This window comes from Prosopis cineraria, unplaced genomic scaffold (assembly GCF_029017545.1).
Source record: "Prosopis cineraria cultivar Desert tree isolate PC_DT_omini unplaced genomic scaffold, ASM2901754v1 PC11, whole genome shotgun sequence".
NCBI classification, from domain to species: domain Eukaryota; kingdom Viridiplantae; phylum Streptophyta; class Magnoliopsida; order Fabales; family Fabaceae; genus Prosopis; species Prosopis cineraria.
Genome location: NW_026555342.1, coordinates 28,344,058 through 28,357,821, shown reverse-complemented (window position 1 = coordinate 28,357,821; position 13,764 = coordinate 28,344,058).

Sequence of the window (13,764 nt, the reverse complement as noted above, 5' to 3'; positions counted from 1 at the left end):
AAATGTTAAAGCCAAAAATGTACCTTGATCCTATAATTTTATATCAAGTTTCAATTTAGTTTCTTAATTTTGCACTAGTACAAAATATAAAATTTATGGGGTACTTTTTACATCGGTTGGAAGGCAAACGGTGTAAAAAATAAAGGCGGTGGCATTTTTGTAATTATCTTGAATTATGTGACACTTTTTACACCCGGTGTCCAGGCACCCGGTGTAAAAAGTTATCTTTTTACCCCGGGTTCCCGCACCCGGTGTAAAAAAATACACACATGTCCTAATGATTGTGTGTTATACAGAAAAGAGCTTGAAAGGGAGGAGAAGTGTCCGAAATGTGAGGCACCACAGTACAAAGAGAAGGGGGCTCCTATAAAAGTCTTATGGTATCTTCCAATTATAACAAGGTTCAAGCGTTTGTTTGCAAATACTAATGATGTAAAGAACTTGATGTGGCATGCAAATGAGAGGATATCTGATGGAAAACTTCGACATCTAGCCGATTCTCCTTAATGGAAGAAAATTGATCAATTGTTTCCTAAATTTGGCAATGAGCCAAGAAACTTGAGGCTTGGACTTTCTACCAATGGAACGAATCCTTATGGTAGTCTTAGTAGTATACATAGTTCATGGCCTGTTCTCTTAGTGATTTACAATCTATCACCTAGGTTGTGCATGAAACGGAAGTACATGATGCTATTCATGTTGATTTTGAGACCAAAACAACCAGGAAATGATATTGATATTTACCTAAGACCTCTGATTTAAGATTTGAAAGTGTTGTGGGAGGTAGGTGTGGAAGTGTTTGATGCAAATCAGAAGGAAAATTTTAAGTTACGTGCTATGATCTTTTGTACTATAAATGATTTTCCTGCACATGAAAATTTGTCTAGTTATAGCATGAAAGGTCATAAAGCTTGTCCAATTTGTGAAGAAAGCACAAACTACTATCAACTTCAATATGGAAGGAAGATAGTCTACCTTGGCCATCGGAGGTTTCTTAGACGAGATCACCCATATAGTAGATTGAAGAAAGCTTTTCATGGTCACTAAGAACACAATGATGCTCTAGATGCTTTGACTGGGGATCAAGTATATGAACGTGTGAAAAACATTAATATTGTCTTCAGTAAGACTAAAAAGAATACTGGTGCAAAAAGCATATGGAAAAAAAGGTCTATCTTTTTTGACCTCCTATATTGGCGCAATCTTGAAGTAAGGCATTGTATTGATGTTATGCATGGGGAGAAAAATGTATTATTGGAATGCTTCTGAACATACCAGGTAAGACTAAGGATGATGTGAATGCAAGATTGGATTTGAAAGAAATGGGAATACGGGAAGACTTACACCCAAGACCAAAAGGTAAACGAACTTATTGTCCCCCAGCCTTTCATACATTGTGCAAATATGAGAAAACAAGTTTTTGTGAGTGTTTACATGGAATCAAAGTTCCTTTGGGGTATTCTTCAAATATTATGAAGCTTGTATCTGTGAAAGAGTTGAAACTGGTAGGCTTAAAATCTCATAAATGTCTTGATGCAACAGCTATTACCTTTGGCTATTCGAGGCATATTGAAAGAAGATTTAAGACTTACAATAACCAAACTTTGTTTCTTTTTCAATGTTATATGCAGTAAAGTTATTGATCCCCGTAAACTGGAAGAGTTAGAACAAGAAGCTTGTACTATCTTGTGCCAACTTGAGATGCACTTTCTTCCTATATTTTTTGACATTATGGTTCACTTAATAGTGCATCTAGTAAGGGAAGTAAAATTGTGTGGCCTTGTTTATTTGCAATGGATGTACCCAGTTGAGAGATATATGAAAATACTGAAAGGGTATGTCAGAAATCCATTTCGACCTGAAGCATCAATAGTTGAGAAATATGTTACTGAAGAAGTTATAGAGTTTTGTTCTGATTACTTGTCAAGTACAGAATCAATTGAACTTCCTAAATCTCGTCATGAGAAAAGGCAATATGGTCAAGGCACACGTGGAGTATCAGTAAAGAGCATGAATCATGATGAATTACAAGAAGCACATTTATATATCTTGAATAATATTGATGAAGTTAAAGATTACATATCTTCTCATAAAGAACTTTTAAAGGCAAAAAATTATCGAATGAGAATGACAGAATAAAAGTTGTTGAAAGAGCATAATAGGACTTTTGTGAATTAGTTCAAGCAGAAAATTTTGAATGAAAGTGGTGTTTCTGAAACAGTTAAATGATTGGCTAGAGGTCCTAACTTTGATGTTATATGTTGGAGTGCCTATGATATTAATGGGTATTCCTTTTATACAAAGTCTTTGGATGAGAAGAGTACGGTGCAAAATAGTGGAGTTATGATAATGGCTGAAGCCGTACACTTTTCTAGTTCAAAAGATATGAAACTTAAACTAGCATCCAGGACTTACTTTGGGGTTATTGAAGAGATTTGGGAGGTTGATTATACAAAATTTAGAGTTCCTGTTTTCAAATGCAAGTGGGTTGACGTCAATAGTATTTGTGATGATAAGTTTGAATTTACAATGGTTGATCTTAAAACACTAACTTTTGGAGATGAGCCATTTATTATGGCAGACCAAGCTAAACAAGTTTTCTATGTCACGGATCCAGCAAATAAAAATTGGTCAATAGCACTTAAAGGAAAAAGGATGATTGATAGTAATGACGATCATGAATCAAATTTTGATATTTCTGAAACTCCTAACTTCTCAAGTGGGCTACCAATTTTGGATGTGGTAGATGAAGTAGATGATGAACATGCCATAAGAAGTGATCACCATGAAGGGATATGGGAGAATATCCCTATATGAGTTTAGTTTTAAATTAAAGTATGTTAATTTAGTTCAATTAAATTTATATTGTGGGATTATTTTTCTTAATTATCTTATCTTTGATTATTTTTTTAATTAATTTCATTTATTTGAATTAATAAGAATATGGAGAATCAAGGTGATGACACTCAGAGCCAATCAATTGGTAATGTTGCTCCTAGTGGGGAGTTAAGTCAGGGCACCCCTAGTGAGGAGCCGAGTCAGAGCCAGTCTGTAAGGAGGGGGAGATGTGGCACATGATTAAGAGATCTGACATTAAGTAGGAGTGCTCGGCGTAGGTTACCAATTCAATTTGACCAGAGATGGAATCCAATAGGGCCCCATAAAGCCAAGTTTGTTAGTTTTCTTGGCCTCCTATCACGTACTAAGCCTCCTATTGTGTTTAAGGACTGGCCTGATGTGCCAGAATGTGTAAAGGAACAGATTTGGAAAAGTATTTAGGTAAATAATTAAAAATTAAAATTTTTTATAGTTATATATTATTAGGCAATTATTGATTATTATCTTATGTCTTCATTGTAGCTCACATACGATGTTCCATCTAATCAAGATTGTCGACACAAGTTGATTTCTTACCGTGGAACACGTTGGAGAAATTTTAAGACTGATCTTGCTAGAAGATATATCTTTATCGAGGTGCCAGAGGGTCAGGCTCGTCCCAATTCTCTTGATACATACTAGTTCCTTGATGAAGATACTTGGGAAGAATTTGTCAGGATTCAGACTTCTGAAAAGGCTATGGTTTGTTAGCTTTTAATTTATTTAAGTTTTATTTAGATTTACTTCAATTATAAATCCAAAATTCAATTTATTAACAGGAAAAACGAGCTAAAGGGAGAGAAATTGCTCGGCAGAATCAATGCCCCCACACCCTGTCTCGTGGAGGTTATGCTAGAGCTGATGATATACTGATGGCAGAGAAACAGAAGAAGAGAGAAGAAGAAGCCAAGTCTGATCCTTCCATACTCCTTTCTCCACCATCACCTATCTCTCGAGAGGAGAAATGGAGATATGGACATCAGTACAAGAAAGGAGGCTATACAAGTGAGATAGCACGGGAGATTGTCGAGAGGATTGTAAGTAAAATTATTATTCCTTGTCCCTTTAAATTTCTATACAATTGTATATATTATTAATTAATATTGTTATTTTTATATTATAGGATACTCTTAAGGAGCAACAAGCCCAAGGAAGCTTCATTCCAGAGGGCAGAAATGATATTTTAACAGTTGCTACAGGCAAGCCAGAGCATCCAGGTCGTGTGAGGGGTTTTTGGATATGGTGTGGGCATTAAGGACTACTTTGGAGCACCTGCACGTCCCAATTTAGGAGGTGTAGTGACTAGAGAAGAGCTTGATACATTGATATCCACTGTGAGGCAACAGATTAAGGATGAGTTTGAAGCTTCATTTGCAGCTCGGCTTCTACAAATGAAAGAGCAAATGAAGGAGGAGATGATGAGCATGATGAGCTCATGACAGGAGACAACTGCTGAACCAGTTCATACATCTCCTGCATTTCATAGTATAAAAGGGAGTAATATTCTTGAGCGTGTGTCAGAGGGTCCTTCTGGTGACAACATTGGTGAACCATGTGAGATATTTCTAGAAGATCCTGATAAATGCTTGGTTGCTCTTGGTAGCATCTATAGCTTGGGGTCAACCATCCACCACAAACAAATTCAAATGATCAAGTAAGAGTGGTGGTTGCAGATACAAAAGTGCTAGATGCTTTGGTTCCATTCCCTACTGATGAGGCGAAGACTGTGGTTGAAGCTGTTGGCAATTTTTATTATATAGCAACTTCCTAATATATGTTTTTTTATTAACTATTTCTTGTCTTTTCATTATATAGAAGCTTTCCTCGTCGAATCTCCTAAAGCTTCCACAACCCTCATTGACTCCGCATCAACGAATGATTTTAATGGTGTATGATTTATCATTCGAGTTCAAGAGTTTAGAAATGGATCCGGAGGTTGTGGGCAAGAAAGACATGATAGTGACAATTGATCGGAAAGATTTGGTTCGACTTCTATCAAATAATCAGCTTACCACACCACATATTGAACTATTTATGATGTAAGTATATTTTTCTTTAATATAATTGCATTGTTGTAAGTAAACTTAATCATCAAGTTTAGTAAACTAATATAATTGCATTGTTATAGGTATCTTCATCATTTGTGCATTACATCGGGCAAAGGTGATAAGTTTGGATTCCTTTGCCTTCATCACATGACAGAGAAAGGTAATACTCCAGAGTTAAGGGCCGTGTACCTTTAACAGAGAATATGTGAAGTCAAAAAGGACGTTTTTATGGCTCCATATGTGCACTCGTAAGGATCAATTTATAATTAATAGTTTTTTAATATGGTTTTACTTTAACTTGTATCATATTTAGCAGGGACCATTGGTAGTTATTTATTCTTTCAATGAAGAGCAACACTGTCATCTTTTTATGCTCCCTCCATTACAAACTTGGGAAAGAAATGAAGAAGACGATAGACTTATAAGAATACTTTTACTAAACTATTTAATTTAATTTTTTTTGAATATTTTTACTAACTTGGTAATCTTGATCATAGGGCAATGAGAACATATCAAAATGTAGTCTTACAAAAGCATGGACATGAGCTCAAGGATCCCACATGGATTGAGCCAAAGGTGATGCTATACTTTATTAATATGTTCAACTATTAAGATTTCTTACTAATTTTTTATGATTTGTTCTTATATAGAGTCATAGACAACCGGTGAGGACGAACTTGTGCAGTCTATATGTCATGACGCACATGCTCAATATTATCACATTAGGCATGACCGAATTTACAAAAGAGGTAAATATATATTTTTTAAAAATTTTATTTTATTATGTTATTTAAGATTGATTAATATGCCTACTTTATGAATCAAATTTTAGATGTTCGAAAATTTAGATGCATTTTCTGAAGCTGAAATTGAAGACATCCGCATACGTTGGGCAACCTATTTTGTGGAGAACTTGTGAGGTTTTTTGTTACTTTTAGACATGTTTTAATTTTGATAGTTGACACAATTTAGATAATTATTAGTTTTCCTAATAGTTAAATAGTTTTGTATAGTTGATAAATACTTGATAAACAATTGTAAATGAATTGAGCTGTCTGATTTGGCAATTTTTATGCACAGGAATGGCAATTTTGACAATTTAGACAATTATTAGTTTTTTTAATAGTTAAATAGCTTTGTATAGTTGATAAATACTTGATAAATAATTGTAAATTAATTGAGCTGTCTGATTTGGCAATTTCTATGCACAGGAATGGGTAAAATCAATAAAATAAATATAATATAAAAAAAATAAAATACTTTTTACACCGCTTATTACCACAACCGTTGTAGAATATAATATTTTTTACACCAGTTATGGTAATAACCGGTGTAAAAAGTGTACCTTTTACACCGGTTTCGATCCCAACCGATGTAAAAGGTGCACCTTTTACACCGGTTGGGATCTGAACCGGTGTAAAAAGTTAAAGTAAATTTTTTTTAATTTTCTTGTATATAATTTTCAACATCGGCTCTATAACCGATGTAAAAAGAGGGACTTTCTACATCCCTTAGAACAACATCGTCTCGTTAATAGCTGTAAAAAGTCATTTTTAACTGCTGTAAAAAGTCATTTCTGTACTAGAAGTATTTTCTTAGTCTTTCGATGATATATTCTCTTTTTCATATTTATTATTCATTTTATTTTTTTCATGAAAGCATTATATACAAAAACATCATTAAATTTGTGGTATGGTTTTTATTGAAAGGAAAAACAACACATAGATGTAGACAAGTTGGAATTAGTTTCTTTTAATGTACTGTGATTATGAAAGGAAAAATGTAATAAAGAAATAAAATCAAAATTGGAAGAGTACTATTGGGCTTTTGCCCCTTCTTTCTTAAAAAAAAAAAAATGAAAGAGAGAAACCAGTTTTTGCATAGCCTTTTTTTGTTGTGTTTGCTTTTTTTATTTTTTGCACTACAGAACTTTTGCATAACTTTTGGTTCCTCCATCCACGTATCCTAATAAGTCCTTCAACATCAGCCCATATCTCCCAAGCCCAATTAAAATTTGCCTCACATTTCCAGTCCATATTGCATTAGCCCATTCCTTTTACATTAGCATCACACTATATCAATTGTATTTTCAACTGAATTTAAAATATAAAACGCAATTCTGTATCAATTCTATAACGCTTCTTCTATTTACATCCTGTAGAGCCTTCTTCCTCCTCATCGAGGACTTTTCTCTCATTTTAGGTTGAGATGCCTTGGTGTTAATTGTTTATATTTATTTTTATTTCATACTAATTATTTAATACTTTATATGTTGGAAAAGAGTAGATAACCTTCTAAAACCTCATAAACCTCATAAATCATGACTTCCAATCTCATGAACTAAATTACTTTTCTCTCTTATGAATATAGTTTACATATCCCTTTTTATATTTTGATCATCTTATTTTCATTTTTATTTTTTAATCTATTTATTTTATTTCTTCTATACTAACTTTTGAGTTGACCTCAATGTCACACTCCGTTTCACACAAAACAACTTATAAATATCCAAAATTCATTTTCAAAACAAAAATAAAATTTTTGTTTTGACCGGCCACAAATCAAGATAATACAATGATAATGAAAATGTGAGCCCTCATCAGCATGATAATAGAAGAAATTATACAACACGTAATATTTTATTTCTCATTCTTTGCATCAACTATTTTTAAGGGACATCATTCGATTTTTCATAGTGATTTGTATCCTTAATAAGTATTTTTCTTATGAGCCAGGCCATGTTGACATGATATTACTTAAAGTATAACTAAACCCAACCATGCAATTTTAAAAATTAAATCCAATACTCCGAGATTTAAAAGGAGCATGATCTAGAAAATGAGCTAGTTGGGATGGGGTCTAGCCGTCTAGCAACCCAATCCAAAGAAAACATCTCCGTAACAGGTTGTTGATTCTTTAGAATTCACTAAAATCAGCATTCGTTAAGTGAACACTCAAAATTCACACTGCTATCAACCATAGTTAAATTTACTACGTACGCAACTTTGTCAGGCCACATAAGTGCATGTATTGAATTTGTTAATTAAATGTATTTGTGTATTGACAAATAACAAACCTCGCGGAGATTTTGATAAAATTTAATTTAATAACATGGCCATATTATTTATATTTAATTTTTCTCAGCTAAAGACTCTCATTCTTTAGCTAGATTTTTCTTTTCAAATGCATTGGATACAACTAGTGCGTATTTCACGGAAATGTCCCATAATAAAAGTATATATCCCAAAAGTCTTTAGTCTTTAATTGAATTCTTTTAGGGGACAACAATTAATCTTTCAAACTAATTGTGTCCTTGCTAAATGTTTTTCCTATGAGTTAGACCATGTTCGCATTTGTAGAAAAATATAGTAATACTAAGACTAATAAGTTTATTATTATTAATAAATTTAGAATTTCAATAATTTCCAATTTTAAATACTTTACATGGATTAACAAAAATAGTCAAAAGTGATTTGTATCCCTATAATGATAATGAATTGTAACTACTTTTCAAGATTACCTTCCAATCAAAATTAACATATATTAATCACCTTTAATTTTTTTCCCCTTATATAATATCCCTCTCCAATACAATTTATTAAGGGAATTTTAAAAAAATGAAAAATTAATATTATTAATTTTTTATTACTATTTGTTTTGTTGGTGTTAAGAATGTTAGCACTCTTATTTATCACTCTCTCCTCGTCTCTTTATAGAGATCAACATGTCCCTTTGAAGTCCAAATTACTTATCAAGTCCTCTTAATGTTCACAAACTTTTTTTGATGCAGCAAATAAATAAGACGCATAACAATAATTATTTGCTCCCACCTACAAAACTCAAATAATGCATTGGATACAACTACCGCGTGCTTTACAGAATTCTCCCTTCCACAAAACATGTATCCCAAAAGTCTTCAAACTTCAACTGATTATGTCGATCAACTTTTCATTTCTAGGTATATGGCGTACTTAATTTGTAAGTGGGCTTTAAAGTCACACTCTATTTCACACAGCTTATAAATATCTCAAATTGTGAAATATATCAACTTGACTTGTTAAGTTTCTTTTACAACTTTTCAAAACTAGTTTGATAACAATATTATATTATGCTTTGTATTAACTTAACAATTATGCTTATATAAGCATACCAAAAGATCAGAGTCTTTAATCAGTCTTACAGTTTGTTATCTATATTTTTAATCACTGTTCATTAGTATCTATGTTAGTGCGGGATTTGTAACAAACAAACAGTAATTACCAAAATATACAAAGCATTTAACTACTTCACACGGATTAATAAACATAGTTAAAAGTGATTTGTCTCACTACCATGGTAAAGAATTGTAACTACTTTTCAAGATCACCTTTCAATTAAATCAATGTATATTGATCTCTCTCTACAATATAATTTATCAAGGGCATTTATAGAAAAGAAGAATTTAATATTACTAATTTTTTATGACTAATTTTTGTTAGTGTTAAAAATAGCGTGTTTCATGGAAATGTCCCTTAAAAAAGAAATACACGTATCCCTAAAGTCGTCAAACTTTAATTGATTATATCTGTCGACTTTTTATTTGTATATATATGGCATTCATGACTTATGAGCAGACCTTTCCACCCCCTTCTACAGGAAATAGCTTGTAAATATCGCAAACTCTTTGTAGATAAAATCACAATTTTCATTTTTACCGACCACAAATCAAAATGCAATGATAATTTAAATGTGGGCACTACTCATTAATGTGATAACAGAAGAAATTATACAACACGCAATTTTCTTTCTCATTCTTTGTATCAACTTCTTTTTGGGGGCAACATTCAATTATTCACATTGATTGTGTCCGCATCATGACTTAGGCCTACCTGAACCCAACAATACAACTTAAAAAATCAAGTCCAATAATCAGGACTTCATAACTTGTGGTTCACTAATTTTTATATCGGTTATTTTATATTTAATATTCAGGAAAAAGTATATAATCTCAAAAATTTCATTCAAGTTTTGTTTTAATCTAAAAAATGATCTTTGATCTCATAATTTTAAGGATTTCAAAATGGCATTAATTATTATTACCAATGTTAAACTTAACCCGCAGGTAAATGAAGCGAAGTTGTTTCTTGTATCATTCATAAGAAGTTGTTTCTTGTCAAATGGATTATGACTACCATCAAGCATGCCAGGAGTTAATTAAATATATGTATGTGTATTAACAAGTATTTTAGAGATGTATACACAATATCATGTTATTGTGACCAATATTCAGCTTTGAACCAAAATCAGATTATTCATATTGTAAACACGTTATCTTTAATAATAATTATAATTTATAAATTAAATTTACAAATTGAGTTTTAAATTTGTTAGGATGTTATCCTTCAATATAATCTTTCAAAATGATTTTCTTTTAATTGCATATAATTACCACTTCAAGTCTCTCACGTAAAAAGTTGATTATTTGATTGAGTGTAGTGATTTTTGAAAAATACATATTATTTTCTTTTCACATGCAATATATAAAATATTTCAAAGAGTAATTAAAAGTCACACTATTTGCACATATTTTTTAAAGTCAATTGTGCAATTTTTCTTTGGGTGAATTAAGATGATATTACCAAAATAAAATATGCTTCAAGGAGATATTCAAAGGCTGTTTCGTGTGAAATGGAGTGTAACTTTGAGGTCTAGTTACAAATCAAATACTCCATGACAAATGGGTGGTTGATATGCACATCCAAGCAATTAAAATATGAAAACTTATATACGTTTCGATATATAACTAATAATCTTATTTTAAGGTACTTTCCATGGCCTGCCAGCTAGACTATAACCATAAATGAAATAAAACAATGGAAATGAAAAACGAAGTATTCAGTTTTATAATTTAATGCATTTGAATTTATTGAAATCATCATTTGATAGAAACTTCGGGAGTAAATCAAAACATTTTAGTATAAATTGCAAAAATAACGATCACATCCTCATCACTTTGTAGATTGCATCAAAGAAAAAAAAAATATTCTTTGTTGTTCAATTTCTTCAACTGTCACTTTGAGTTCGAAGATTACTTTATCAATATCTTATTTGATTTGTGGTCATGTCTACAGGGCCTTAAAGGACCCCAAAAAAGTATTTAATTTAGTAATGCGAAGTTTTTCCCCCTTTTATTGAAGGTATAATTTCATCTTTCATCTCTTGAACCCATTTATTACCTGATTGTAGAAGCAGGCACATGGTATTTGTGGCATCTTTAATATAAGAAGACTCACACTTAAGGAGGAAAAAGTTAGATTCTACAAGTGTGAGTGAACTTGAGCCGATATGAAAATCTCACATCGAATAAAATTAAGGCTTGATAACTAATGTAGAATAAAGTAAAAGTATCAATAAACTATTTATTGAGATTTAAGTTAAGATGTAGTATATCTCTACTATTCCTGTCCATTTATTCTCTTGTATTGTTTTTGAGTAATCACTCCTCATTCCTAACAAGTGATATCAAAACTCAATAAGCAAATGTCACACAAGACTTGGAAAAGCTCATACTACACACACATTTGAAGTTTAAAATGGAACTAGCTCTGACTATAGCAAGGATTTGTATGCACTACACTATTTGAAATCTAAAAATTAGGCTACCCTTGATTACAAGAACCATAGAGTTGGTGTTTGTTCCTTGAATCCTGCCACAAGTGTGTTTTCAAAGATCCCCAACAATATTATAGAACTGAGCATTCTTAACTTCTTTTCATTATAGTAAATATTAAAAAACAAATTGATTATATGTACATGTAGTAAATGTGTTATATAATATTAATGTTATGAAACTCTTACAAGAGAACCTGTTCTTTAAATATTTAGTAACCATGTGAAATGATGAGAACGAGGCAGAACACACAACAAAGATTTCTTTCATCAGTTTATATTTCATGGTGGTTTGATTTGTTGTAAATTTATAACCAATAATTTTATAGATAGTAGAGTTTATATATCCATCATGAAGAAATGAATAACTGTCTTGCCCAAAAATAAAAAAATAAAAAAAAGGAAATGCATAATTGAAGGGACAATGTATCCATGCAAGCTTCTTTTCAATAACGTTTTTATGGGATTACTCTCTATAGCTTGCCAGACTTGACCATAAATGAAAATGGTCCCAAAAGTGAAATTGTACAACACAGTGAAATTAAGGGGAAAAACTTCTTCTCATTAAAGTAACTTCTGGGCTTATTTTATGGTCTATCATACTTGACAACGAAAAAGTTAATGCAGCCAAAATAAAATTGTGGCCCTTAATCATTGAGGTAATGGAAAAAATTATACGACACACAATCTCCTTTTTTTCTTTTCACTTTTTCTACACAACATTTTCACATCATCAAATCAAATAATGTAATGTGGAATTTATCGTCACCTACCGAATTTCTATTTCAGAGAGATTTTAAGTGAGTGTTACTTTAAATTTAGAATTAATATTATTATACAATTTTCTGCTTTTAGACTCAACAAGCATGCTTGTCTTTCCTATTATTTTAGTTTTCAAACGAAAATATCAATTACGGCATTGCGTCCTTAATGTGATCTTTATTGTAACATATGGTGCTTCATTTTTAACTTGTACATGCGCACGTGCTTTAGTATATATCATTCTTCTTTCTAGAGTTCATTATCAACAAAAATTTAAATTTTTAAGAAAATTAGCTAATAGTTTTAAATCTTCTGAAAAAACTGATTTCATTTTTATATGATGATTTCATATTTTATAGGTAGGAAAATGAAATAATCAAAAATTTCATTCAAGTTTTGCTTTAATCTGAAAATGATCCTTGCTCATGAAAATTTGCTCTTCTCTTTCATTTCACAACTACTTTAACAGGACAACTTTTAATTTTTCATAGTTATTTGTGTTGATATTAAATGTTTTTCTTATGGGCCAGCCCATGTTCCCACGATGAGGTAAATCAAGGAAAATATAATGCAGCTTTTGACATTGGTTGCATGTGATATTTTTCTTTGAGTAATTAGCTAATAAAAGAACACTTATGAGCAATTAAAAAAATATACGTATAGAGATATTTATAAGCTATTTCATGTTAAATGGAAAACTGTGACTTTGAGGTCTACTCACAAGTCAAGCACTCTATGTACCTACAAAAGGACGATTGATATAGCACATCCGACTAAATTATGAAGACTGTCAAAAAGTCCAACACACCATGTGCTGAAAGAAATGTTATCAAACCATGAAAGTGAATGGATGTATTCTTTTTTAAAAAGAAAAAAGAATTTAATAATTAAAATTAGTCATATGGACTTATTGTTGGCCATCAATTTCCTAAGCTTTTCATATTAATTAATTAACTTTAATATTTTTTATATTAACTTTTTTCTTTGCAACCATAATTATTTTGGTTTGATAGCTATTGTTTAAAATTTCATAATGTTTCTTGTTTTAGAATTTTAGGTCATTATATTGGAGGTGATAAAGTTGATGTAATTAAACTTGTAAATCAGTTTGTCGTTTCACCAAATGATTCACTAAATGATGATAATTAAGGTTAATGAGCAAAAGTCGGTATTGAACAAAGGCTATGAACATATCTCCTTCAGATCATACAGTATTCATTATTTTATTACTTGTTGTATATACTTGGGCCTTTTTGTTTTGAGGGGGAAAAGATCACTTAAATTAACATTTGCCTGTGTTATTCGCAAAAAATTTTCTATACAATTTATGTATTTTATTGTATATTCATTAAAATAAATAAGCTATGAATACAAGACAAGTAGAGAATTAAAATTAATTTGAAATAAACACGAGTCAATGAAGTAAAAC